This window comes from Triturus cristatus, chromosome 4_2 (genome assembly GCF_964204655.1).
Source record: "Triturus cristatus chromosome 4_2, aTriCri1.1, whole genome shotgun sequence".
Taxonomy (NCBI): Eukaryota; Metazoa; Chordata; class Amphibia; order Caudata; family Salamandridae; genus Triturus; species Triturus cristatus.
In genome coordinates, this window is record NC_140586.1 from 946,398,797 (window position 1) to 946,424,566 (window position 25,770).

The following is a 25,770-nucleotide window of genomic DNA, read 5'->3' on the forward strand; positions in this document are numbered from 1 at the left end:
CCTGATGAGATCATCGTCATTGACTGTCTTGTTTGTGAGAAGCTGCACCAGCCCTCCTGTGATGGTGGGCAGGAAGACCTTCACCGCCAAGTGAAATGCTCACACTCCAACAGCTTGATGTGGAGTTGGGTCTCTGCGGGTGACGAGGGTTCCCTAATCTCTGTCTCCCATATGGCCTTCCCATCCCAGAAGTGATACATCCGCCACCACTGTTAGGTCTGGGTGGAATAGGGAGAGGGGTCTGCCACTGGCATAATCTAATTCACTGGAGAAAATGTTGGATACTGCCTACAATAGGGTGAGTCGGTGTCTGGAAGGACACAAAGAGGTTTTGCAGCTGCACCAGTTGTAGCAACAGGTGACTCAATGGCTTGATGTCCTGGACTTTGCCTTTGTGTGCCATGGCCATGAAAGAACTGGGAGACCTGCTGGGTTTGCAGCAGGGTCTGGCGCTGGCAGTGTTGAAAAACCCTACTGTAGCCAAAAGGGGACGAGATTTGTGATGAAATTGCGAGGCGGAGGCAGACAGACCCAAGGAATCTGTCTGGGGCCTAGTCTGCTTTCTTGCTTAAAAGGCGAGAGCCATCGAATAGCTTGTCCAGTAACGATGCTTGGGTATCTTTAGAGAAGCATATAGACCTAATCCAGGCAATGCACCGAAGGTCCACACTCGTGCCAATCGCCTGCCCCAAGCAATTGGCTGTGTCCAAGTCACAACATATTACAAACTTTGCTGCAACACATCTATCCTGAACAGCTTGTGTTCGCTGGCAGAGTTTAGGCCACTGATTCCCACAGGGCATGATTATATTTGGGAGCATTATGTCATTCAGACCCTCCAGGATGTAGCGATGTGCAAAAAAAAATCACCAGTTTTATAGCAAACCTGCACTTTTCATAAAAATGCCAGTGAATGCTACCTCGTCCTTGCATTGATCCAGCGCTCGCCAATGGGCCAATAAAAGGAGGAGTCTCAGCAGCAGGAAAGTGATGTGTTCTTTGTTTATTTACTCCTCACCGGCCTGCCTGCTGTTTTGCATTCATCTGAAGGGCTTCGGACTCCACCACCTGCCGCTGGACCTGAGGACCTTCCTGGCTGCAGCCTGGACTCTTCTGCAGCCAGAGGAGAGAACAGACTGTACGTCGGAGAACGGGGCACCAAAAAGAATCTCAGGTAGGTTATACTGGCATGCTGCAGCAGTGTGCATCTGTCTCCTCTACTCCTACCGCTTGCCTGTTCTTCCTTATCCTCGCCCAGGGCTGTGGGTGCCCTAGGCAAGGAAATGGAAGGAGACATGGGTAAACCAGCGTGGTGGCACCTGACAGGGGGCAGTATATTACTGCAGGGTTGCATCTCCCATGGGGGATGTCTTGGGACCGGGGACAAGGCAAGATTTTAATGCAGTGGAACACCGGGCCCAGTGGACCAATATTTTTCTAATGGGGCCCACCAAACGCGCCAGTGCCCCGTCCACTGCTTGAAACTGGTTGAGCCCTCTGGCCTTTCTTTGGTGGCTCCCACTCACCCCTTCTCATCCAGCTTTATCTCACTAGTGTTTTGGTGGTGGGGTCCAGTGTTTTCAGGATACAATGGTGAGTGTAGAGGCCAGTGTTTGGCAATAGGGACAATGGTTGGGTATGGGTCAGCTTGGGTGGGGGTGGCAGGATAGAGGGCAGTGTTATGGCAGAAGCAGACAGTGTAGTGTTTTGAGGGTAGGTTGCAGTGTGGGGGCGCAGCTTTATGGCTAGCAGAAAGGGCCAGTGTTTTGTGGGAACGGATGATGGCAGTGTTTTGGGGAAAGGGCCTATGGTTTTCAAGGTTAGTGTGGTGGGGTTGGTGGCAGTGCTGTGGGGTAGGGTGGCATGGAAAAGGGCTAGGCTATTCTAACTCCTTTTTGTTCTTGTGTAGAGTGTTGGAGGGTAGATTCTGCCGGTTCTAGAGCTCTTGGGCTGTCTGGTAACTACAATGTACTCTTGCTGCTTCAAGGCTCCGTCGGTCTGAGGCTCACTTGGGCTGGATCCTTATTTCTGAACTCCCACTTGCAAAGGGATGAAGTAACATGTGTGCCCATCTCCCTTTCACAATTTGCATCATGCCTGTCCTATCTATCCTAGACAATCGTTGCAAGTGTGAAAACGGGCCCCCTTTCACAGGACTGGCCCAACGTAAACTTTGTTTTGTAGCACAGTTCTGGTTTTTATGTGTGTTGGACGTGGCCCATCTGGCAGGTCCGCCCCTGAAGTTTTTATGGTATATGTAACCTGGGGATGGTGATTCCCCCTCTGAGTGAGTGTGAGGAGAGAGCGACCTACCCTGCCATAGGAATACATGGGGGATGGATGAGTCCTCGGTAGTTCCCGGTGCGTAGGGTGTGCAGGGTCAAGTCTGGTATGTATGAACTCGTGAGGTTGAACGCTGCGCAACGGTATATGAGGTATGAGTGTGTCTAGTGTAGAAGTCCCCCTTTTGGAAGTTGGCATATTTGTGGAATATGTGCCTGGCGTATGATTGGCCGGGGCTGGCTGGTGAGCCTGGCTCCCAGGATCTGGGAGGGTCTGCCCGGTGGTGAATGGAGTGTTTAGCATACTGATGTGAGGGGAGGAGTGAGCCTGGGTCTGCGTGTGGATTGACCGTCTGGTTTGAGTGTCATGAATGAGGCTGGGTTTTCCCCAGACACTGCTGGCTCCACCCCCTGGGGTGCGGCTGATGTCCCTAGCCTGGCCAGTGTAAAGAATCCCCCATAACCAGTTCCAGCTGGTTCTCCCCCTGCCTGCCCCTTCAGACCAAGAATGTGTGTATAAAAAGGGTGCTGTGACACTCTGGACTTGTTCTTGTTCTCCAACTTGAATCTACCCGGAGCTGCTGCTGCTGGGGCTCAGTGTGGCGTGCCTCCCTGGGCCCTGCCCTACTCCTGGACTAAGGATGGCCCCTTCCCCTCTTTGGCGCTGTTGGGCCCCCCTGAGGTCCTGGACTACCGACGGACTTTCGTAGCCTGCATCTAGCGCTGGGGGAGCGCTGTCCCTTCTGCCCAGCGCCTGGAAGCGCTGCTCCCTGCCCCTGCCACTTTGGGGTCCTTCACTCCTGCACCAGCGCTGGTAGCGCTACATTCAACGAGCCGGTGCTCACCCGGCGTCTACCCCGTGCTACCGGGGTGCGATACCCCCAGCGAGTGCCTACCTCGCTCTATCCCCTGCCCGTGTACCTTACGAGGGAGCCCACTCCTCGTCGATTCCCCCCCCCCGAGTTCACCGCCGCCGCCCGGGACCCTAGTGACGTCATCCCCGGGCCGCGCTGGTATTGGCTGCCAGCCCGGGATTCCCTGCTAGCGTCATTCCCCAGGCCGCGCCGTGATTGGCTGCCGGCCCGGGAAATAGAGGAGAGGCCGGCCGAAGAAGAACGACGAAGCAGGAGCGGCGGGAGCTCACCCCGCGCTCCTACGATACCCCCGTGAAGTTGCTGACCTTCCCCGGGGCTCCCGAGAGAGAGAGAGCCCCGGAGCACAAGGAGAAGGCTGGCGCAGCGAAGGAGACCGGCGCACCAAAACCGGTGAGTGCTGCTGCGAGCCACAGGGAGGAGGGGCGTCGGGACACGTTGTCGGTGTCCGCCCCCCCCCTCGAGTGAATCTCCGGTTGTGCCCGAGGCCCGGGAGGCCTCCCACGAAGCCCAGTCCCCCGAGAGGGACTCCGCGTGCCCCCCAATGGTCTGAGCCCTGCGAGGCTCCACCTGTGGCATTGCCCCCAGAGCCCCAAGAGGCTCCACCGTATCATTGCCCCCAGAGCCCGAGTGGCTCCACCCGTTGGTACCCTTTTCCCCAGGGCCGGTAAGGCTCCCACGGGGTCCCTCAGTGGCCCAGCACTTAGTGGGCCACTGCTACGTTTAGCTTTGCCCCGGGCTCCCTGCCATGAACATCGAGACACTTGGGCACCTTGCCCCAGAAAGGCCCGCTGGCCTGTGGATTGCCATGGACCAGGTCTAATGTGATCCCTACACGTATTCTGTGTTGCACCTCTACGGGTGCTCCTGTTGTTGTGTACCTTGTCCTATTTCCCCCCCCCCTGAATACCAGATGTCCCCTGTGCGATTCCTGGCCGTGGTCCCTTGGCCCTGCGCTGTACCTTCTTCCCCGAAGCCCCTACCCGTGCCCCTGGCACCTTGTACGATGTGTGTTCCTATGTGTCCTGCTTAATACAGAGTCTATTTTTCATATATATACTTGGTGTGGAGTTCCTTTTGTGGGAGGCCCGGGAGGTTGTTGTTGGTGGGTGCGTGCGCAAATGCTTCACATGTCCTCCGAGATAGGCCTGGCTGCCCGCGCCGCGTTACCTAGAGGGCGAGCAGGGGTCGACCTTTCGTAGGAGTGGTGGTCTCTGACTGGCTGTGGCGCAAGCCCTGGCCGGCCGGGGGTCCCATTTCCTACATTGGTGGCAAGCGGTGGGATCCGGACTTGTGTTTGCACAGTACCCCAACGATAACTGGCCTCCCTGCAAAACGCTGTATTGTACCTGGTCGCAAAGAAAGGAGATTATTGTTTTAAGAGTTACGTAAATGTCCGTTCTGTGAAAGATGTGTTCGAGTTAAGTGTCCCTAGCTTGGGAGGGTAAATCATCTCCCTAGTGTAATGTGGTTCTCTGGATTCACCAGAAGGGTGGGATCCAGTGGTGGTTGCAAAATTGTGGTCAAATATGTATGATCCGTGTCCCTGCCCTAGAATAATGGTACCCGTGCCCCGAGGGTCAGGTTGAGGAATCGGGGGCGGTGGAAAAACTGTCCTACCAGTCTAGGGGACGGTATGTGCATGAATGTTGAGGTATGCTGAGTAATGGAGTATAAGTTCTCCGGGATGGGGAGCTTGCTGAGTCAACGTTAATCCTGTCCTTCCTTACCCCGCTGAATGTGTTGGAGGCATCATGTGTTCCGTGCACCGCTGAATGTGTCTGATGCGTCAGGTGTCCCTGAATGTGGTTTAGGCGTCAGGTGTCGCCCTGGCTGAATTTCTGTTAAGTTGTATCCCGGACAAGGAAGACCTGCTGGCGCTGCCGCGGCTTGCCTTGGGGAGAGCTGAACCTTGAGACCTGCTGGCGCTGCCGCGGCTCGTTTTGTTAAAGTTATGGTAGTTGTATCCCGGACAAGGAAGACCTGCTGGCGCTGCCGCGGCTTGCCTTGGGGAGAGCTGAACCTTGAGACCTGCTGGCGCTGCCGCGGCTCGTTTTGTTAAAGTTATGGTAGTTGTATCCCGGACAAGGAAGACCTGCTGGCGCTGCCGCGGCTTGCCTTGGGGAGAGCTGAACCTTGAGACCTGCTGGCGCTGCTGCGGCTCGTTTTGTTAAAGTTATGGTAGTTGTATCCCGGACAAGGAAGACCTGCTGGCGCTGCCGCGGCTTGCCTTGGGGAGAGCTGAACCTTGAGACCTGCTGGCGCTGCCGCGGCTCGTTTTATTGAATTTATGTTAAGTTGTATCCCGGACAAGGAAGACCAGCTGGCGCTGCCGCGGCTTGCCTTGGGGAGAGCTGAACGCCTAGTTCCCAGGTGGAGGACCAGTGGAGGGAGGAAGTCCCGAAACTGATAGGAAGGTGTGTTCTGAGGGTGTTCCTCCTGGGAGAACGCGGAACCTCAGAAGTAGAGGTAGGGTGGGGCATTCTTGCCCGTGACCTCTGGCAAGCCTGAGGGTGCGGACCCTAGGTGGAAGGAACAGTGGTAGGCGTGGCTACCATGAGAAAGGGAGTGGAGAAGGGCTATTGTGGGCCCGGGGTTACCACCCCCCACTCCGGATTAGCAGGGACCAGTGGTACCTGGGTAGCCCAGGGCCTGGTCCTAGTCACGGACAACTAAGGCGTGCCAGTGGGGTAGCCTGGTTGGGCCTATGCCTTTATTAATTTTTCATTTTGTTATTTTTCTTAATCTTTAGCCTGTGTGTGTGTCTATCGGTCCAGGTGGGCGTTGAACTGGAGGGTGGCTCGGTAGCGCGGGCCACGTCCATGTTTTATCGCCCGGCAAGCAGGGAAGTCCATCACGGTAGTGATTGGTCTACCCTGCCTTTGGGCTGGGAGGGGCATGTGTTGGACGTGGCCCATCTGGCAGGTCCGCCCCTGAAGTTTTTATGGTATATGTAACCTGGGGATGGTGATTCCCCCTCTGAGTGAGTGTGAGGAGAGAGCGACCTACCCTGCCATAGGAATACATGGGGGATGGATGAGTCCTCGGTAGTTCCCGGTGCGTAGGGTGTGCAGGGTCAAGTCTGGTATGTATGAACTCGTGAGGTTGAACGCTGCGCAACGGTATATGAGGTATGAGTGTGTCTAGTGTAGAAGTCCCCCTTTTGGAAGTTGGCATATTTGTGGAATATGTGCCTGGCGTATGATTGGCCGGGGCTGGCTGGTGAGCCTGGCTCCCAGGATCTGGGAGGGTCTGCCCGGTGGTGAATGGAGTGTTTAGCATACTGATGTGAGGGGAGGAGTGAGCCTGGATCTGCGTGTGGATTGACCGTCTGGTTTGAGTGTCATGAATGAGGCTGGGTTTTCCCCAGACACTGCTGGCTCCACCCCCTGGGGTGCGGCTGATGTCCCTAGCCTGGCCAGTGTAAAGAATCCCCCATAACCAGTTCCAGCTGGTTCTCCCCCTGCCTGCCCCTTCAGACCAAGAATGTGTGTATAAAAAGGGTGCTGTGACACTCTGGACTTGTTCTTGTTCTCCAACTTGAATCTACCCGGAGCTGCTGCTGCTGGGGCTCAGGGGTGGCGTGCCTCCCTGGGCCCTGCCCTACTCCTGGACTAAGGATGGCCCCTTCCCCTCTTTGGCGCTGTTGGGCCCCCCTGAGGTCCTGGACTACCGACGGACTTTCGTAGCCTGCATCTAGCGCTGGGGGAGCGCTGTCCCTTCTGCCCAGCGCCTGGAAGCGCTGCTCCCTGCCCCTGCCACTTTGGGGTCCTTCACTCCTACACCAGCGCTGGTAGCGCTACATTCAACGAGCCGGTGCTCACCCGGCGTCTACCCCGTGCTACCGGGGTGCGATACCCCCAGCGAGTGCCTACCTCGCTCTATCCCCTGCCCGTGTACCTTACGAGGGAGCCCACTCCTCGTCGATTCCCCCCCCCCGAGTTCACCGCCGCCGCCCGGGACCCTAGTGACGTCATCCCCGGGCCGCGCTGGTATTGGCTGCCAGCCCGGGATTCCCTGCTAGCGTCATTCCCCAGGCCGCGCCGTGATTGGCTGCCGGCCCGGGAAATAGAGGAGAGGCCGGCCGAAGAAGAACGACGAAGCAGGAGCGGCGGGAGCTCACCCCGCGCTCCTACGATACCCCCGTGAAGTTGCTGACCTTCCCCGGGGCTCCCGAGAGAGAGAGAGCCCCGGAGCACAAGGAGAAGGCTGGCGCAGCGAAGGAGACCGGCGCACCAAAACCGGTGAGTGCTGCTGCGAGCCACAGGGAGGAGGGGCGTCGGGACACGTTGTCGGTGTCCGCCCCCCCCCTCTAGTGAATCTCCGGTTGTGCCCGAGGCCCGGGAGGCCTCCCACGAAGCCCAGTCCCCCGAGAGGGACTCCGCGTGCCCCCCAATGGTCTGAGCCCTGCGAGGCTCCACCTGTGGCATTGCCCCCAGAGCCCCAAGAGGCTCCACCGTATCATTGCCCCCAGAGCCCGAGTGGCTCCACCCGTTGGTACCCTTTTCCCCAGGGCTCCCACGGGGTCCCTCAGTGGCCCAGCACTTAGTGGGCCACTGCTACGTTTAGCTTTGCCCCGGGCTCCCTGCCATGAAAATCGAGACACTTGGGCACCTTGCCCCAGAAAGGCCCGCTGGCCTGTGGATTGCCATGGACCAGGTCTAATGTGATCCCTACACGTATTCTGTGTTGCACCTCTACGGGTGCTCCTGTTGTTGTGTACCTTGTCCTATTTCCCCCCCCCCCTGAATACCAGATGTCCCCTGTGCGATTCCTGGCCGTGGTCCCTTGGCCCTGCGCTGTACCTTCTTCCCCGAAGCCCCTACCCGTGCCCCTGGCACCTTGTACGATGTGTGTTCCTATGTGTCCTGCTTAATACAGAGTCTATTTTTCATATATATACTTGGTGTGGAGTTCCTTTTGTGGGAGGCCCGGGAGGTTGTTGTTGGTGGGTGCGTGCGCAAATGCTTCACATGTCCTCCGAGATAGGCCTGGCTGCCCGCGCCGCGTTACCTAGAGGGCGAGCAGGGGTCGACCTTTCATGGGTTAGGTGTGGACGGTGGCAGCGTCTACCCGAGCTGCTTGGCTACGGTACAGGAAACGTGTGAAGTCAGCGAGATTCTTGCGCCTTATACTGTAAAGTGTTGATGAATTTGTAACTTTTAACTGTTTTAATCGAATGAAAATCTTTTTAGGCTAAGACATTGCATTTTCACTATTAGCTCCCCACTTACTCGTACTTGCTGCTAGGGAAGTCTGGGTTCAGCCAACAGCCTGCACGCCTCGGTCCGACTCGGTGATTACCACCGTTGAGCGGAGGGCGGACAGGCAGACCCAAGCACTTCCGCATCACCAGCGGTTAGCGCTCTAGCTCCTGAGTCGCAGGACTATAAAGGGTGCTCGTCACTCTAAGCGCGCAGCGGTTGCGCGCAGGGGTGTGCCTAAGAACTCGCCTAAGACAAGCCAAAGAGAAGCCCGTCTACGCCCGTCCACGACCGGACAAGGCTAGGGGCTAGAGGTCATGGCCGGGATCGTGGCGCCAACGGCTGCCCATCTGAAACCACGGGTAAGGTATTCCCCAGCAGACCTACTGCGCATTCGTAAATTTGTGCTTCAGGGCTGTACGGGGGGGGTAGGGGAGGGCAGTCTTCTTGAGGGCCCTCACTCATGTCAGAAATGTCAATTTATAGCTTCCATCAATCACCGGCAAAATGCTGTGCAGGATTTACCATCTACAACTACTCTGCCTTCGGATTCCCGTAAGAGCCGGAATCTCCTCTGTAATATTAGATCCCTGTCTAAACACTACAGTGAGGTGTGGGATATGATTGCTTCGACAGAACCTGACCTCTGTTTCCTAACAGAAACATGGTTAAAATCACACTCTGTCCCAGCCATCACATTAGGGATCCCAGAGGGCTATAAAATTGCCAGACTCGATAGGCCTGTCAAGACAGGGGGAGGTATTGCTATTGTTCATCAGTCTCTATTTTGGAGGAAATGAGCACTACTGATTTAGAAATCCTTGTCTTTAAAGTCAGCATCTCGATGAAAACCAGCTATAAAGGGGCATTGGTTTATCGCCCACCTGGGCCGTATACCTCCTCCAATCTCCTGCTACTGGAGATATTAGCCAGACATGTTGACACCGAGAAGGATTTCCTACTCTTAGGAGATTTTAATGTGCATAGCGACTTGAAAGATAATGCTGAGGCGCTATCCTTATTAAATGATATGTCCCTGTTGGGATTAACTTTGATGAATACGGGTCCCACACACGCTGCAGGACACACTTTGGATCTTATATTTTCCAACAAACCTAATACCCTGCAATGTGCCTCTTCTACTCAGGTCAATTGGACGGACCATTTTGTCCTGGAATTTTTTATCTCTCACGTAGACAAAGTTCCTCCCAAGGCACAAGTCCTTTCTACCAGGCGTCGGCCATGGCATAAGATTACTGCGGAGAATTTTGAGGAGCAGTTTGCTGATCCCCATTTTTGCCCTGGAACTAATGTAGATAAGGCATTGGACCGCTACAATCAGGCCATATCGCAGGCAATAAATAAGATTGCTCCTATGAAAACATATAAACCTCGCCTAGCACGCAAACAGGAGGTATGGTTTACAGAACAACTGAGATCCCTCAAACAACAGGCCAGGAGATTAGAAAAAGTGTGGAGATCGACCCACGAGGACACTGACAAGAATTATTTTTGGATAGCTCTATCGAAATATCACAAAGAAATTCGTCATGCGCGGAAATCCCATATACAGGCTCTTCTTACAGCTGCAGGGAATTCCCCAAGGATCTTATATCAAACCTTACACTCATTTGTCAAGCCAGCAGCCTGTGAAACTCAGGAGCAAGCCTCACAACAACTTTGTAACGAGGTGGCCCAATTTTTCACAAACAAAATAAATAAGATCCATGGCGACATCTCAAATTCCAATCTATCTAATATCGGAGATACATCAGCTGTTCTGGAAAAGGAACCAGAGAGGGGAAATATGTCTCTATCTTCCTTCTCTCCTATCTCCCTGATAGATACTGAGGGTTATCTTGGCCAGATAAAAAGCGGCAGTCCCTCAGACATAATCCCTGCTAGAATTATCTTGAAAGTAGGGAAAAGTCTGAGTCCGCAAATTCAAAAGCTTATTAATCTCTCCCTAACTGAGGGTCAAGTCCCTGGGGAATGGAAAAAAGCGCTGGTGAGGCCCATTAGAAAAAACTCTTCCATCCCCTGGACTGACTTATCTAATCTAAGGCCCATCTCGCTACTCCCTTTTTTGGGGAAGGTGATAGAGAAACACGTTAATAAACAGATTTCTCATTACATTGAACAATTTGGTCTGCTAGATGGTTCGCAGTTTGGCTTTAGACCTAAACACAGCACTGAATCTGCCCTGCTATCTGTGACAGACGACCTTCACATGTACCAGGACCGAGGATACTCGGTGATCCTGGTACTGTTGGATTTATCGGCGGCGTTCGATACTATATCTCATAAAATCTTAATCGAACGTCTGGCCGCTACTGGGATTGAGAGCTTAGCATTAACCTGGTTAAAGAGTTTTCTATCTGACCGCACCCAAACTGTCAGCATGGGCCCATTTCGGTCAAAAGAAACTTATATTACCAAGGGGGTGCCACAGGGCTCCTGTCTAAGCCCCACTCTTTTTAACATCTATGTGGCACCCCTGGCCAGCATATTGAGAAACTTCGGGTTTGTCCCCGTCTCATATGCTGATGATACGCAGCTCATTTTCCCTTTTAAACATCTTACCAACGAAGTGAGGACAGCCTTCTCAGATGGCATGAAAGCTGTTGCAAGTTGGATGAGGTCCAATTACCTTCAATGCAATGTGAATAAAACAGAAGTAATGCTATTTGGGGAAGTTAAAAATCTGTGGACTCCTGAATGGTGGCCAAGTGAACTCGGTAAGGCACCTGAACCCAAGCTGGTTGTAAAGAACCTAGGGGTTCGTCTTGACCGGGAGCTCACTCTTAAACAACATGGTAATTGGGTGATCAGACAATGTCTTCATGCCATTGGATTACTACGCAAAGTGTTCCCACTATTACCTGATTACACTAAGAAAACCTTGGTACAGGCTTTAGTGCTGAGTCGCCTGGATTACTGCAATGGGCTCCTATTGTCAGCTACCCAGGGAGTCTTAGAGAAACTCCAGGTGATTCAGAACACTGCGGCAAGACTTGTGCTGAATGCCCCCCCAAGAACACGCTCTAAACCACTTCTCGACAGTCTGCACTGGCTCCCTATCCATAAGAGGGTTACTTTTAAGACATGCTGCCTTATTCACAGAACTCTACATGGATCTGGACCCTCCTATTGGAGAGACAAATTCATTCCCTACAACCCTACTCGAACTCTTAGGTCCAGTAACCAACTCTTACTCAAAGTACCCACCATTAAGAGGAGCAGACAGGGCGGTAAAGCCCTATCAGTGGTAGGCCCAACATTATGGAACAATTTACCGTTGGAGCTCAGGCAATGCTCAGAATTCCTGATCTTTAGGAAAAAGCTGAAAACGTATTTGTTCTAGTAATCATCTAATCATCTAATCACTATCTATCATTTTAGGAGTTTATGACCAAGTTGAGCTGACCTGTACCTTGCGTTTCCTGTAGCGGTAAAGATCTTTTCCTTCTATGCGCAGAGATACTCTCGAAGAGTCGATTCTAGCGCAATACAAATCCATAAATAAATAGGAGTGGTGGTCTCTGACTGGCTGTGGCGCAAGCCCTGGCCGGCCGGGGGTCCCATTTCCTACAATGTGTTTTTTCAAATTATTTGATTTAGGGGATATTAAATATATACAACAGGGGTCTTCGACCTTTTCTGTAGTGAGAGCTACTTCTGATCAGTGAAAATCTTGAGCTACTTGAGGCTAAACATCTTGCGCATTGTTACCAGACGGTTTGTTAAGTAGGGCCTTTTAGATTGAAGACTAACCATCTGTCTACGCCTTACGCACCATGGTACTCCTATGAACTCAAGAAATGTAAAAGAAAATGTAGGCACCAATAATCATTTTGAAGGAAGAGTTACGGCCTATAGTTCAACACAGTTCAATCACTGTTATCCTTTGGTAATACAAATGTAGCAACTCCCAGCCATTATGCTGTGATGAACTAGCTGAATTCTTTTTGCTAAAGTAAATAAAATATTCCAGAATTTTAATATTACACCAGATAATCTTTAGGGACAGATACAGTGGAGGAACATACGATGAATAAACCAACTTACCATTTCCTGGTAATGAGTACATTCACCCCACTTTCTGAAGAGAAAGTCTCTAATCTTATCAACACTGTGAAATGTGGAGCCCTGCAGATTCTTGCCCTCCATCCTGTTTCAGCTACCATTTCTGCTCATCTCACTTTGTTATAACAATGGTGCTCAAGTCCGGCTTTTTTCCAGATGCTTGGAAAAAGGCATCTACTTTGCAATTTCTAAAGACTTCTTCCCTCGATCCCTCAGATGTAAAGAACTACAGATCCAAATTGGTCCTTCATCTTCCTGCTAAAATTTTAGAAAAGGCCATGAATCAGGAGATCACCACCTTCTTTGAAAATACGGACTGTCTGGATCCTGCTCAACATGGATTTAGACCCTACTACTGTACAGAGTCGACCTTATCCGCAGTAACTGAAGAGATCAGATCCATTGTGGATAGAGGAGGTTAATGCAGCCTTGATGCTATTGGATCTTTTGGCCACATTTGATATGGTTAACCATTTCTCTTTGGTAAGCCTTTAAGTAAGTATAAGCATCAACGGTACTGCTCTCAAACTGACCAGGTTCTTTTTGTCAAACAGAGAGCAATTGGTATCTTTGGAAGATTTTACCTCTGCCCCATTTTCACTTCCTTGTGGGGTCTTGGGGATCTTGAATAAGTCTGACTTTACCTAATGCATACATCACTCCATTAATTGAACTAGTTCGATCCTGCTGGTTCTCTGAATTTCTTTTATGCCAATGATACCCAAATAGTGGTATCGGTTACCGCAGAACCTGAAAAAAAGGCAAAAGATTTTAGAACGAGTATGACTAGCATTGCTAATTGGATGCAGAAGAATTTCTTAAAATTGAATGCAGAAAAAACCGAGTTAGTGCTATTTGGTAAGGATTCCTCCTTCTGGAACACCTTTTGGTGGCCACACAGTCTCGAGCCCCTTCCACTCCCAGTCCAGAAGGCTAGAAATTTGGGTAGTCGTCTTTGACTCAAAACTCACTTTTATTGACTACTCCAATCAGGTAACCGCTTCCTGTTTCCTTATGTTAAAACATTCAAAGAAAATCTTGCCCTTCCTTCCCATTGAGCTTAGGAAAAGTGTTATCCTGGCTCTTGTCGTATCTAAAATGGATTATTTTATTGATCTTTATATGGGCTCCCAGTTGCCTTCTCAATAAGTTGCAAACAGTCCAAAATGTGGCAGCAAGAGTGCTGAAGAACCTCCCCAAATTCTGCTCAGCCTTTGAAGCCATTTAAGAGCTCCAATTGGCTGCCTATTAGGGAAGGAAGTCAATTCAAAGCCTTATGCTGTGCCCATAAGGCACTGCATCAGGTTGGCCCTCGCTTCATACAAGATGTTCAAATGGTGTGCCCCTTCTCGTACTCTATGGTTCAGCAATACTAGGCAGGTATGTGTACCCAGAATAAGAAGTGTCCATTGGAGATGAAGAAGTTTCCACCTCCATATGGTGGATCTCTATTCAATCATTTGAGGTCAGCCTAAACTATTGATGTTCAGGAAGGCACTTAAGACTTTTCTTTTCAGCCCATAGTTTAATGTTCTCATCTAACTGCTTAGCAAATCTTTAGGTATTTTATATGCCGTACTGTCAGGTTTCTAATTACACTAGTGCCACGGTGCCTTTTTGGTAATCGTGCACTTGATAACAAACATTAACGTTATCAGGCTCTGCTAGTTGCAGCCTGATGATGATAATATAAAATAAACACAGCCTTCCCTTAACTTTAAAAGGTAAATATGACTTTGTTCTTATATAAAAATTAACACAAAACTGTGAGTTAATCCAGTGGTGTCTGGAAGCTACTGGTAGCTCGCGATCGACTGGTTGGAGACACCTGCTTTACATTTTATAAAATTCAGCCAAACGCCATTCCAAATATTTAAGTTTTTATTGTTTTGGGGGAGGGGTCTGTTGTGATTTATACATTCATGTTTCATCCTTTTTACATCTTGAATTCTTATGCGTCCACTTTATTCCTGTTTACACTGTATTCCTTTTTTTGGTGTTTTTAAAAACCTTTTCTAAGAACGTGAATTGACGAGGTTTCATTTTTTTTCTCAGTCGATATGTTTTCACCCTCCTTTGTGGATTTTTCGCAAACTGTTAATTTTTTCATTCTTTGGTACCAACAATGTTGCATGGTGCATAGGTTTCAGTATTTATTTCCCTTTTTTGCTGAGGGTGATTTTGGTATGAATTCAGACTTTTCTTACGTACTTTTATTCTGACTTTTTCCTAATCACGTTGGGTTACCGTACAGCAGACTTTGTATTTGAAATTCATCTTCCCCTTGTCATCTGATCTTTAGTTTTTTTTTTCCTGTCTGCAATGGTTTATGCACCTATATTTAAACTTGGTTTGTACAAATTTGCTTTAAACATTTTTGGTTTCCCTTTCTTTGCAGGTGGTTGATCTTGCCCTTTTTTTCATTTATCTGTGTTTATGCAACCTCATTTGAAAAAATGTAAAGTTTTCCATTGTGATTTCATTCCTGTTGCTTTTTATGTTTTTTAGTTGCACGTACTTTATAGCAGACTTGGTTGCTCTTTGAAATACGTTTTACCAGCAAACACAAGGAGATGATGGACGGAGCTCTGAAACTCTTCAGACACTCACCCCCAGTCACAGATCTGGGTTGAGTCCATCATCGTTCTTTACCTCACTTCACCACCCCAGTTCAGACCCAGCCATATGCAAATCAGTCTTGACACTGTGCCTCATGGGAACAGTCCAGACCGTACTGCCCCTACGTCACAAGGCTCTTCTCCTTTGGACATGGCTGGAAATTCAGGGCATATCTCTGGTGGTTCAACACCTAGCAGGTTTCCTGAACGCCGGGGCGGACAAACTCAGCCGCAGGTGCATGATGGATCACGAATGGCGTCTTCACTCGAAGGTGGTGCAAGGTCTCTTTCAGCAGTGGGAAGAGCCTTTGTTAGATCTATTCACCCTTGAAGAGAACGCGCAATGTAAGCAGTTCTGCATGTTAGAGTTTCCAAGGCGGCTCTCGCTCGACGGCGCGTTTCGTCACGAGTGGGGTTGCGGCCTCCTGTACGCCTTTCCGCCTGTACCACTTCTACCAAGCCAGGTCTTCCATGGAACGGAAACCAGCATCCTGGGACCGGTTTCGGATGAACACCCCTCATCAGCCAGGCTAGCTTGAATCCCAGGATGCTTGTTTCCGGTCCAGTTGAGACCTGACTTGGCAGTTCGGTCTGGACTGTTCCCATGAGGCAGAGGGTCAAGACTGATTTTTATATGGCTGGGCCTGAACTGGGGTGGAGAAGTGAGCTTAAGAACGATGATGGATTCAACCCAGATCTGTGACTGGGGGTGAGTGTCTGAAAAGTTTCAGCTGTCTGTCCATCATCTCCTTGTGTTTACTTGGTTTGCCCTATGTTGGCAGGGTACGCCCAGACATGGGTCCCTTGCTTACTTTGCCTCTGAATTCAACCTGATGAGGGGTTTTACCCCAAAACCGGTCCCAGGATGCTTGTATCTGAAAGAGACTATTAGTTATAGATTCCTTACCTTAGAATTACCCCCAGGCTTCAGACTGACTCCAGAGAAATGTTTTCTTAGCAGTACCCCTGCGCTTCAGTAGGTGGGGTCGGTCGACTCAGTGTCCAGCGTCGACGTCGCCGGGATGACGCCGCACTTGCGCGCTGACATCCGTTCTTTATTTTTCCGCGTCAGCCAGCCCAGATCCGGAGAGAGCGTGCCTCTTAGTCAATTTTTGACCAAACCCGTTTTCGACTTTTGTCAACCTCTTTTTTTTGAGTCTTCGATGAGGGATGTCCCATCGCCGGACCGGCTTCAAGCCCTGTGACTCCTGTCACAAGTTGATGTCGGTCACCGCTCCGCATCTCGTGTGCCTTTGGTGCCTGGAGCACGACCACGAAGAGAAGTCGTGCTCCGACTGCCCAGCCATGAATCTGAGGTCTTTGCTGGAGCCGTCCCGAAAGCATTTGGAGCTGGGCAGTCCACTCCGCGCAGCTCGAAGTCCCCATCGAGTGGAAGGTCACGGGACCGGTCACTGAGTCATCACCATTCCTCTTCAAAGTCTTCACACTCCTCAAGTAAGTTGATGCACAAAAAGAAGGCAAAGAAGCATTGTCGCTCTTTGCCTTCTCTCTGTGCGTCGGCCAACGCGACGCGGGGCCCGGAGCTTCGTCGCTCTCTGGCTCCTTCCTCGGAGCGGCTCCACGCTTCCCTACCTTTCCCAGAGCGTCCCCTGTCCAGCTTCGTCAATTTAACGAAGCACTGCACAGCACCTTTGGGCAGCCCGACTCCGCAGGCGTGCCTTCGGGCCCCACAGACTCGGCTGGGGGCTTGTAGGCCTTCGATGCCGGCTGCTCCGGCCCTGGTGCTGCAGGGTACCGAAAGATCCAGGCCTGGATCCGGATTGGTGCCGGTCGCCTCACAGTATCTTTCCCGGCGCTGATTCTAGTGGCGATGCCCCAGACGCTGGTTGTGCCCCCAACTAGCGTCAACCCCAACCTCACCCCGACATGGACACGGTGACGGACTTTTGTACCGCTGTTCATCCCTGGCGTTCCCTACCACCCTGAGTGGCAGCCTGTGGAGGACTGGGAGGGGTCTATTGACCCTCTAGCAGACCAACTTGAGGAGCCGGACTGGCAAGAGGAGTTGGGTGATGCCAGTGGTCTGGATACCTCCCCAGACCTTGGTATTCTTTCTCCCTCTACCGTGGCTATGGGGAGGGAGCCTCCTACGCGGTGGTGTTGCGTAGGGCGGCTGAGGCCTTGGTGTGAGAAAGTATCATCTTTCTTGCATGGTATGCCTCCACTTTTTGCTGAATTGCTGATGTGTTTTCACTGAGTGTGCCCTGGGCTCCTGCCAATCAGGTGCCCAGGGCCTGTGTTTCTTTCCTAAAACTGTTGAAACTAAAACCCAATTGGCATCTCTGGCCACATGTCAGCCCCTGGTAAATGGTACCCTAGGTACCCAGGGCATTGTGACCAGAGAAGACCCCTAAGGGCTGCAGCACTTATTGTGCCACCCTTAGGGGCCCTGTACTCTGACACACACACACTGCCTTTGCAAGCTGAGTGTCCTGGTGCAGAACTAAACAAAGAGTCGCTACAGTACCCAGGGCCATTCCTGGGCACTGTAAGTGCAGTGCTGCCATTAAGAGTATATGGTGCTGGGAGATTGTCATCAAAAACTCAACAGCACCATGATGGCTTCACTGAAGACTGAGAAGTTTGATATCAAACTTCTCAGCACATTAAACCTGCACTGATGCCAGTGTGGGATTTAATGTAAAATGCACGACAGAGGGCATCTTAGAGATGCCCCCTGAAACCTAACCAACTCTGTGTCCTGACTGCGTGGCTACCGAAGCTGCCATCACCAGACATGTTTCTGGACCCCTGGGTCGAGAGCCTGCCACTCTCAAGGGCCTGAAACAATGCAAATCCTGGTACGAGGTGGCAAGCCTCCTCCCCCAGGATGGGCAGGGGAAGCTTCAAAGGCATGCCGCCTTTGTGAGCTTCTCCAGGCCACTTGCTGTACTCAGCAACTGGCCCCCACCGGTTCTGACCCCCACTCTGGCGGGAAGAGCGAAGGGAAACCCTAAGTGAGGAAAGGGGGTGTGCCAGCCTATGCCAACACCACCCCTCAGGTGGGAGAGGCGAGGTGAAGCACAACTCCGGGCTCCGGCCATCTTGAAGATGGGGAGCCCTGCCCAATCTGAGATAGGCTTCTGCCCCCCTCCCACAGGAGAGGGGCAGGCTAGGGGGTGTACTCAACCCAGGACAGGGACCCATTGGTCCCTGCCCTTGCCCTCCCTATAATGCACCTAAAATTTGTATTTAGGGGCACCCTCAACCTTCCTTCCTCTGATCCCGATTGCAAGAAGAACAAGAAACAAGAAGGCCTGCTGTGCAGCTGCTAACAAGAGGACGACACCAACTGACTTGGCCCCAGAACCCTACAGGCCTGTTGATCCTTGAACCTGCTCCTGCGAAACCCCGGCGTCTCCTGCGAACAGCAACCTCGAAAACCCCAGAGGACCTGCCTGCCTTGAACCCCTAAAAAGACTGGGACTCCCACGAGCAGTTGTTCTGCTCAAACAGCAACAACCCTGGTGCCAGCCAGGAACAGCGAATCCAGCCCACTTTGCACCCGTCGAGCCCAGCCTGTGCCTGAGTGAACCAAGACCACGAGGACGTCGCCCCGGCGACTGTGACCCGGAGTCCAGTGCCCAAAGACCCTCCTCAACGAACCAGACGCCTGCAGCCTCAGAACCAGGGGACCCCTCCAACCACGACCAGCTGAAGGTAAGGTTTCCCGACACCAAAAGATACCCCTGCACCCGGCGCCCTGCAGCCCCCTGTGCCTTCCTTTGGGTTATCTACCTCTTCTCCAAGATCCCAACTTACCTCTCGAAGTGGTGGTCGCACCTGAAGAATCTCCGTCCCCGAGCCTGCAGCCTTTGTTCACTTTTTAACTCTCCCATTCATTAACATTGAGTGCCCGACAGCTCAAAGGCACCCTGCACCCAGCTGCCCGAGTGCCGCTGCAAGTGCAGCAACTACACTACTTTACTTCTCCTCTTGCCCTGTATAAGTGACCCGGAGCTCAGCTCCCACAGCCGTGTGGCCTGCTTGCTGGCAGCCACCAACCGAAGGCCCCCTACCCTCCATAGGATTGCATTGGGCCTACTCCCTCTATACCTGCCTGCCCCAGTGCCGCTGAGGGTGCAACAACAGTACCTTTCCGACCCTGGGAGACCCCCGAGTCTATGCCCAGAACCTTAACTCTACCAGTCGAGTACTTACCTAAAGGCCAATAACTGATTTTCCTTCCATAGGTTAACATTGACTGGTTTCACTTGGAAATTCTTCTAAGTGTGGAGTTTTGAAACTTTAAAATATTCATTTAAAATCAGCCAAATAATGAATTCCGATTTACTCACCTGTGATCAGGAGAGAAGCCAGTGCTGTACTTTTCAGCCTAGTACTGAACCGAAAAAGTAATTATAACTGTACTTACCAGTAACTTGAATTTCCTCTCATAGGATAACATTGCTTGGTTTTACTTTTATTTTAGTGTTTACAGCATATGTCCCGGGACTGTATCTAGGATCCAGTCCTGTGGTTAGAAAAGTAATCTATAAAGTAATCAATTGCATTTAACTAGAAAAACCCATTGAGCTCAATGTTATATTGTGTTTGAAATTGTGTTGCCCATTGCAACCACTGTAGCTATTGTACTTACAAAGTCTATTGCCTATTTGCAAAGTAATTACCTAAAGTTACTCACATTGAGAAAAGTATATTTTGATTCCTTGTTGGTTCTAAAATAAAACAACTATATCTTTAGATACAAAACAATTGGCCTAGAGTTCAGTTCTTGTGTGTGAGTCCATTTGCTGACTGAGTGCGTACAACAAATGCTTTACATTGTCCTCTGATACTGCCTTAATGCTTGACCAAGCTACCACTTTAGAGAGTAAGGTTATATCTAACTTTAGCCTCTGCCAAACCTCTGGGGACTGTAGACTCTGTGCACACTGTACCTTACTTTGGTCCAGTATATACAGAGCTATTTTCTTACATTTGGGTCTCGAGCTTCCTATGGTGGCTGTCAGGACTGGCCTTCTGACTGAGGTGCTTCAGCCGGCAGCAGCCTCTTTGGATCCCCTGCTGCCTTTTAATGAGGCCCTCACTGACATCCTTCTGGGAACTTGGTCCAAGCCCAGCAGCTTCTGTGGACAGGATGATTACCCAACGCCACCACCCGGCCCTGGCCGACCCATTATTCCTCTCCCAACACCCTACCCCTGAGAGCTTGGTGGTCAAAGCCTCATCCTCAAACAGCGCATTCCCTACTGCTCTGCCAGATAGGGAATTCAAGAAGCTGGACCATCTTGTGAAGAAGATGTTTTCTTCCGCCAGCTTAGGACTGCGGTCGGTGAACACCGCATGTCTCTTGGGCCATTACACACGGTGTGGGATACAGTTGCTCAGGTGCTGCCGCAGTGCATGGAGGAGGCCCGGGCTATGCTCACTCGCGCTGTTGCTGAGGGTCGAGACGCAGCAAAGTTCACCATCCGGTGTAGGCTGGATACCGCCGCCTCGCTGGGTAGAGCGGTTTCCACGTCGGTAGCTCTGAGGCGCTACGCCTGGCTGAGATCGTCTAGCTTCTCTGGGAATGTCCAATCTAACCTTTTGGACATGCCCTTTGATGGCCGTGGCTTGTTTAGTGACAAGGCGCTCGAGTGTTTCAAGAACTCTAGGGCTACGGCCCGATCCTTGGGCCTCACGACAACTTCAAACCCCATGCAGTCTGCCTTTCGTGGCTACAGAAGGGGTGCCCCACCGCGTTTCACCCAGAGCCACAGGGTTGTGCAAGCTACCCAGCCTCTGCATGGTCGGGGACGTGGGACCCGGCGTCATGGGTCTGGGGGCCAGCGGGCGGGCCAGTCAACCAAAGCCCCCCTGTAGCAGCCTCCAAACCTTCCTAGTCCGACCTTCCAGGGCCACCAGTTGCCAGTGGGTGGCAGGATCTGCCATCACTTCCCCCACTGGCTCAACATTACGTCGGACAGGCGGGTTTTGCAGTTAGTCCGAAAGGGCTACTCCATCCCCTTCGAGACTACTCCTCCCACCATGCCACCAACACTCCATCCCATGTTGGAGGATCATTTTGCCCTTCTCTGCCAGGAAGTTACAGATCTCTTTGCCAAGGGAGCTATTGAACGTCCCTGTGCCTGAAGTAGGTCGTGGTTGCTACTCCCACTACTTCTTGGTACCCAAGAAGGAAAAAGGCCTGCGTCCTATCTTAGACCTCAGGGACATCAACCGCTTCCTCCGGAAGGAGAAGTTCAAGATGTTAACCTTGGCTCAGGTCTTGTCTGCCCTCGACCCTGGAGATTTGATGGTAGCGTTGGACTTGCAGGACACTTACTTTCACATGCCCCGTCTTGCCTGCCCACCGGCATTACCTACGGTTCACGGTAAGTCACACCACACGCATTATCAGTTTACCACGCTCCCCTTTGGCCTTACCAGCCCCCCCGGTGTTCACGAAAGTGATGGCGGTGGTCGCAGCTCATCTGCGCAGATCAGGGTTTCAGTCTTCCCCTATCTCGACGACTGGCTGTTGAAGGCGGGCTCCCCCAGGCTGTCGTCTCCCACCTCCAGACTACGACGGACTTCCTGCATTCGCTGAGGTTCACAGTTAACGTGCTGAAGTCGCACCTGATTCCCTCTCATAAGCTCCTTTTCATCGGAGCAGTTCTGACACAGCGCAGTTTTGGGTCTATCCTCCTTAGCAGCAAGTCCAGGATATTCGGGCTATGATACCGATGTTTCGGCCTCCATCCCGGTTTTCGGTGAGAATGACCCTGAGGCTGCTGGGCCTAATGGCCTCCTGCATCCTGCTGGTGGATCATGCCAGATGGCATATACTTGCTCTGCAGTGGGACCTGAAGTTCCAGTGGGTGCGGCACCAGGGGAATCTTTCCGATGATGTTCAGATTTCATAGGGGACTGCAAGTCAGTGCAGTGGTGGTTCACGAACCAGGATTGGGTCAACGGCAGATCCCTCTCCCTTCCCCAACCTAAGTTCACAGTAGTGATGGATGCCTCACTCCTGGGATGGGGCGGCCATATGGGAAAGGTGGAGATCAGAGGCCTCTGGTCTCCGGCGGAGTTCAGGCACCACATCAACATTTTGGAGTTCCGGGCGATTAGTCTTGCACTGAAGGCAACCTTCCTTCTGTCAAAGGAAGAGTGGTGCAGGTGTTCACGGACAACACCACCGCCATGTGGTACTGCAATGAACAGGGCAGGGTCGGGTCGTGGACCCTATGTCAAAAGGCTCTTTTCCTTTGGACATGGCTCGAACATCAGGGCATACCTCTGGTGGTTATACCCCTAGCAGTTTCCCTGAATGCCAGGGCGAACAAACTCCGCTGCCGGTGCATGATGGATCACGAATGGCGTCTTCACTCGAAGGTGGTGCAAGGTCTCTTTCAGCAGTGGGGAGAGCCTTGGTTAGATCTATTCACCACCGAAGAGAACGCGCAATGTCAGCAGTTCTGCGTGTTGGAGTTTCCAAGGCGGCTCTCGCTCGGCAACGCTTTTCGTCACGAGTGGAGTTGCGGCCTCCTGTACGCTTTTCCGTCTGTACCACTTCTGCCAAAATTGCTAAAGAAGATCAAACGCGACCGGTCCCAAGTCATTCTTGTGGTTCCGGACTGGGCACGAAGAGTCTGGTACCCCGAGCTCCTGAGCATGGCTATCAATCCTATTGTTAACAGATTTCTGAAGTGCATTACTCATCTCTTTCCTCCTTCTCCTTTCGTAATGCCCCAGTGGGAGTTGAATCTTGTCCTCACTTATCTTATGTGTGCTTCCTTTGAGCCCCTACACAAAGTAGTCCTCCGTACTAAGCCCTCTTTCCTGCCCAAAATGATTACCTCTTTCCACATAGGTCAGACCATCACATTGCCCACCTTCTTCCCGCCTCTGCACCCTTCCAAAGAGGAGGGTAGATTCCACTGTCTGCACCCAAAACGTGCACTGTCTTTCTACCTTGACCGCACTAAAGACTTCCAAGTGAACGATCAACTCTTTGCGGATTATGTGGGCACCAAGAAAGGTCGGGCAGTGCACAAAGGTACCATCTCTCGATGGGTTGTCCTATGCATTAAGATCTGTTATTCTTTGGCTAAAAAGGAACCTCCAGTAGAACTGCGCACCCACTCTACCAGGGCGACGGCAGCCACTACTGCTTTGGGAGCATGGAGTTCCGCTAGTTGACATCTGTCACACAGCCGGTGGGCATTCCTGCACACGTTAACTAAGCATTACTGCCTGGACAGCCAAGTCCGGAGAGATGGCTTTTTCGGCTGTTCTGTCCTCCAGGATTTCCTCCGGGGTTGGTATTGCTGGCCTATCTATTCTAAGGGAAGGAATCTATAACTAATAGTCTCTTTCAGATGAACAAGTTACTTACCTTCGGTAACAATGTATCTGTAAGAGACATATATTAGTTATAGATTCCTTACCTCCCCACCCATCCTCCCCATTCTGCACACTGACTTCTAGGGTTAGGGACTCCCTTACAGGGCCCTAGTTTTGTGCACCAGGGGTCAGTGTCTTGCATGGCTCTGCGCTTCTGGCATGGAACGTCGTATCAGAACTGATGTTAGCACGCAGGAGCGGAGTCTAAGTAGACACCCGCTGCGTCATCCCGGCGACCACGACGCCAATGACGGACGCGGAGTCGACTGATGCCACCTACCGACACGCAGGGGTACTGCTAAGTAAAAATGTCTTCGGATCCAGTCTGACGCCTTTGGGCAATTCTAAGCTAAGCAATCTATAACTAATATATGTCTCTTACAGATACATTGTTACCGAAGGTAAGTAACTTGTTCGTTATGGCCTACCAGGGATGGTGCATCAATTGAGAAAGTGGGCTGATAATGAACAACATTAATATAGAAAGAAAACTGGGTGGGTGCCTGTGCACAGCCCTGGTGAACACCTTAATTGATAGTTAATCGTTCAGTCACCTGGCCCTGGGTTCTCCAGCGACCCTGGGCATAATTACCCTCATGTAGACTGATCAATAGGCTCAAGAGCCTCCTGGGATGGCCCATAACACCCAAAACCTGCCATAGCCTGCTTCGTGGAACCAGGTCAAAAGCAGATTTAAGGTCGACGAAGGCAACATACAAGTTGCCCTGCCAACCACAACGATCTTCCAATAGAGTAAAAGGAAGCGGAAACCTGATGAATCGTGGATATCTTCTTCCTAAAGCCTGTCTGAAAGGGGGATACAATGGCTTTAGCTGCAGTCCATTCCTCAATCTTGCTCAAGGCCAATTGGGCAGAAATTTTCTTCGCACAGTTGATCAAGCTGATCAGCCTGTAATTGGATGGATGGAATCTATCCCCCTTCTTATATATCGGGACGACGTCCGCTCCCTTCCAAGAGTCAGGTACTGGGGCACCACTGATAATGGCATAAGTTAAGAAAAGGTTATACCAAGACAATTTATTTCTTTCTGGCAGAAGGATATAAGCTGAAATGCTGTCTAATCCTGAAGCTCTACCTCTGGTTATTGCATCCAGAGCCAAGGATGTCGGCCAGGTCAAGGAAAGGGCCAGGTACAGCTATAGAGTGGGCTGTTTACACAGTCCCCAGCACAGTGTCCGGCTCATTAAAAGGAGTTACTGAATAAAGATTGGAGAAATGATCAACCCAGGTCTGGGGAGAAATGTTATTTTGCAGAGGTGAAGCAGAGACCTCTCTCCCCTCCACTTTACAAGTGCCCAAAACCTGGTGGAGTTCTTAAGAGAGCAAGCCAATTTGAGTTCCTGCCATCTTTCTTCCTCCCAATCGTTCTTAGCCCGAGCCTCTGTCCTTTTGTACCTCTCTCCACCCAGACTGATTTCTGAGATGTCCTTTTTGAAGGATGTCTACATGAAAGTCTAAGGGCCAGATGTATCAAAGTGTTTTGCCCATTCTGTGCCTATGGGGAAATGTGTTCATACATATGGCCCTGAGTTCCTAATTAAACCAATTGTTTACTTTATGAAAATTCCGTTTGTGGCCGTTAATAGGGACTATCAGATAGTACAATATTTTCTTGAAGTTGTGGAAGCAGTCATTGGCATGCCACACTCTTAGTTCTTGCAAATCGATTACCCCAAGGTAGTGATAGATTGATCTTCGCCTCGCCAGATGACCAAAATATCGTTGATACACAAATATATCAGAAATCCCAATTGGCACAGACAAACCATGGGAACAAAAGCAGTGATTGGGATAGGACGGGGCCTAAACACCATTTTCCCTTGTCCATGTAGGATAGTCCCAAATCTCCATTGGTTGCAATAGGAACAAGGGAGTTGTCCCTTCTCTGACGGAGGGGGCCCCATTAGACTTGACCTTTTCCACATGAGTGATTTTTCAGGGTGTGTGGTGAAGTGCCATCGGTCACCTAACATACAAGAGAATACGTATGGCTAACCATAAAGGAACTATGGCTCCTGATAACCAGGTGCCTTAGAATATGTGCGAGGAACACTGCCTGTTCTTTTCTATATTTTCATATGTATCTTTTTTTTTATTGTACTCTCATAAGCTCAGAAGATTACCGCCACCAGATACCTGTAACAGATTGTCCGTTGGACATGGTCCAAACATCCTACAGTTATCCATACAAGATTGGACACTCTGATTCGGGTGCACTGACCTCTCTATACCCTTAGACATATGGGGCTGACCGCTTGCAACAGGATACATGCGTAGTACAAGGGACACCCATCACTCATTTATACTATG

At 51.1% G+C, this 25,770-nt stretch overlaps 1 long non-coding RNA gene across 1 annotated transcript in view; it reads left to right on the forward strand.

The window, feature by feature from the left end:
* The first annotated feature begins 1,105 nt into the window (after positions 1-1,105).
* The window catches only part of LOC146839048 (uncharacterized), a 32,963-nt gene continuing 8,298 nt past the window's right edge, over positions 1,106-25,770 (forward strand). The window contains exon 1 of the long non-coding RNA XR_014960767.1: positions 1,106-1,174. This is a non-coding gene — a long non-coding RNA (uncharacterized LOC146839048). The remainder of the gene's footprint in view (positions 1,175-25,770) is intronic.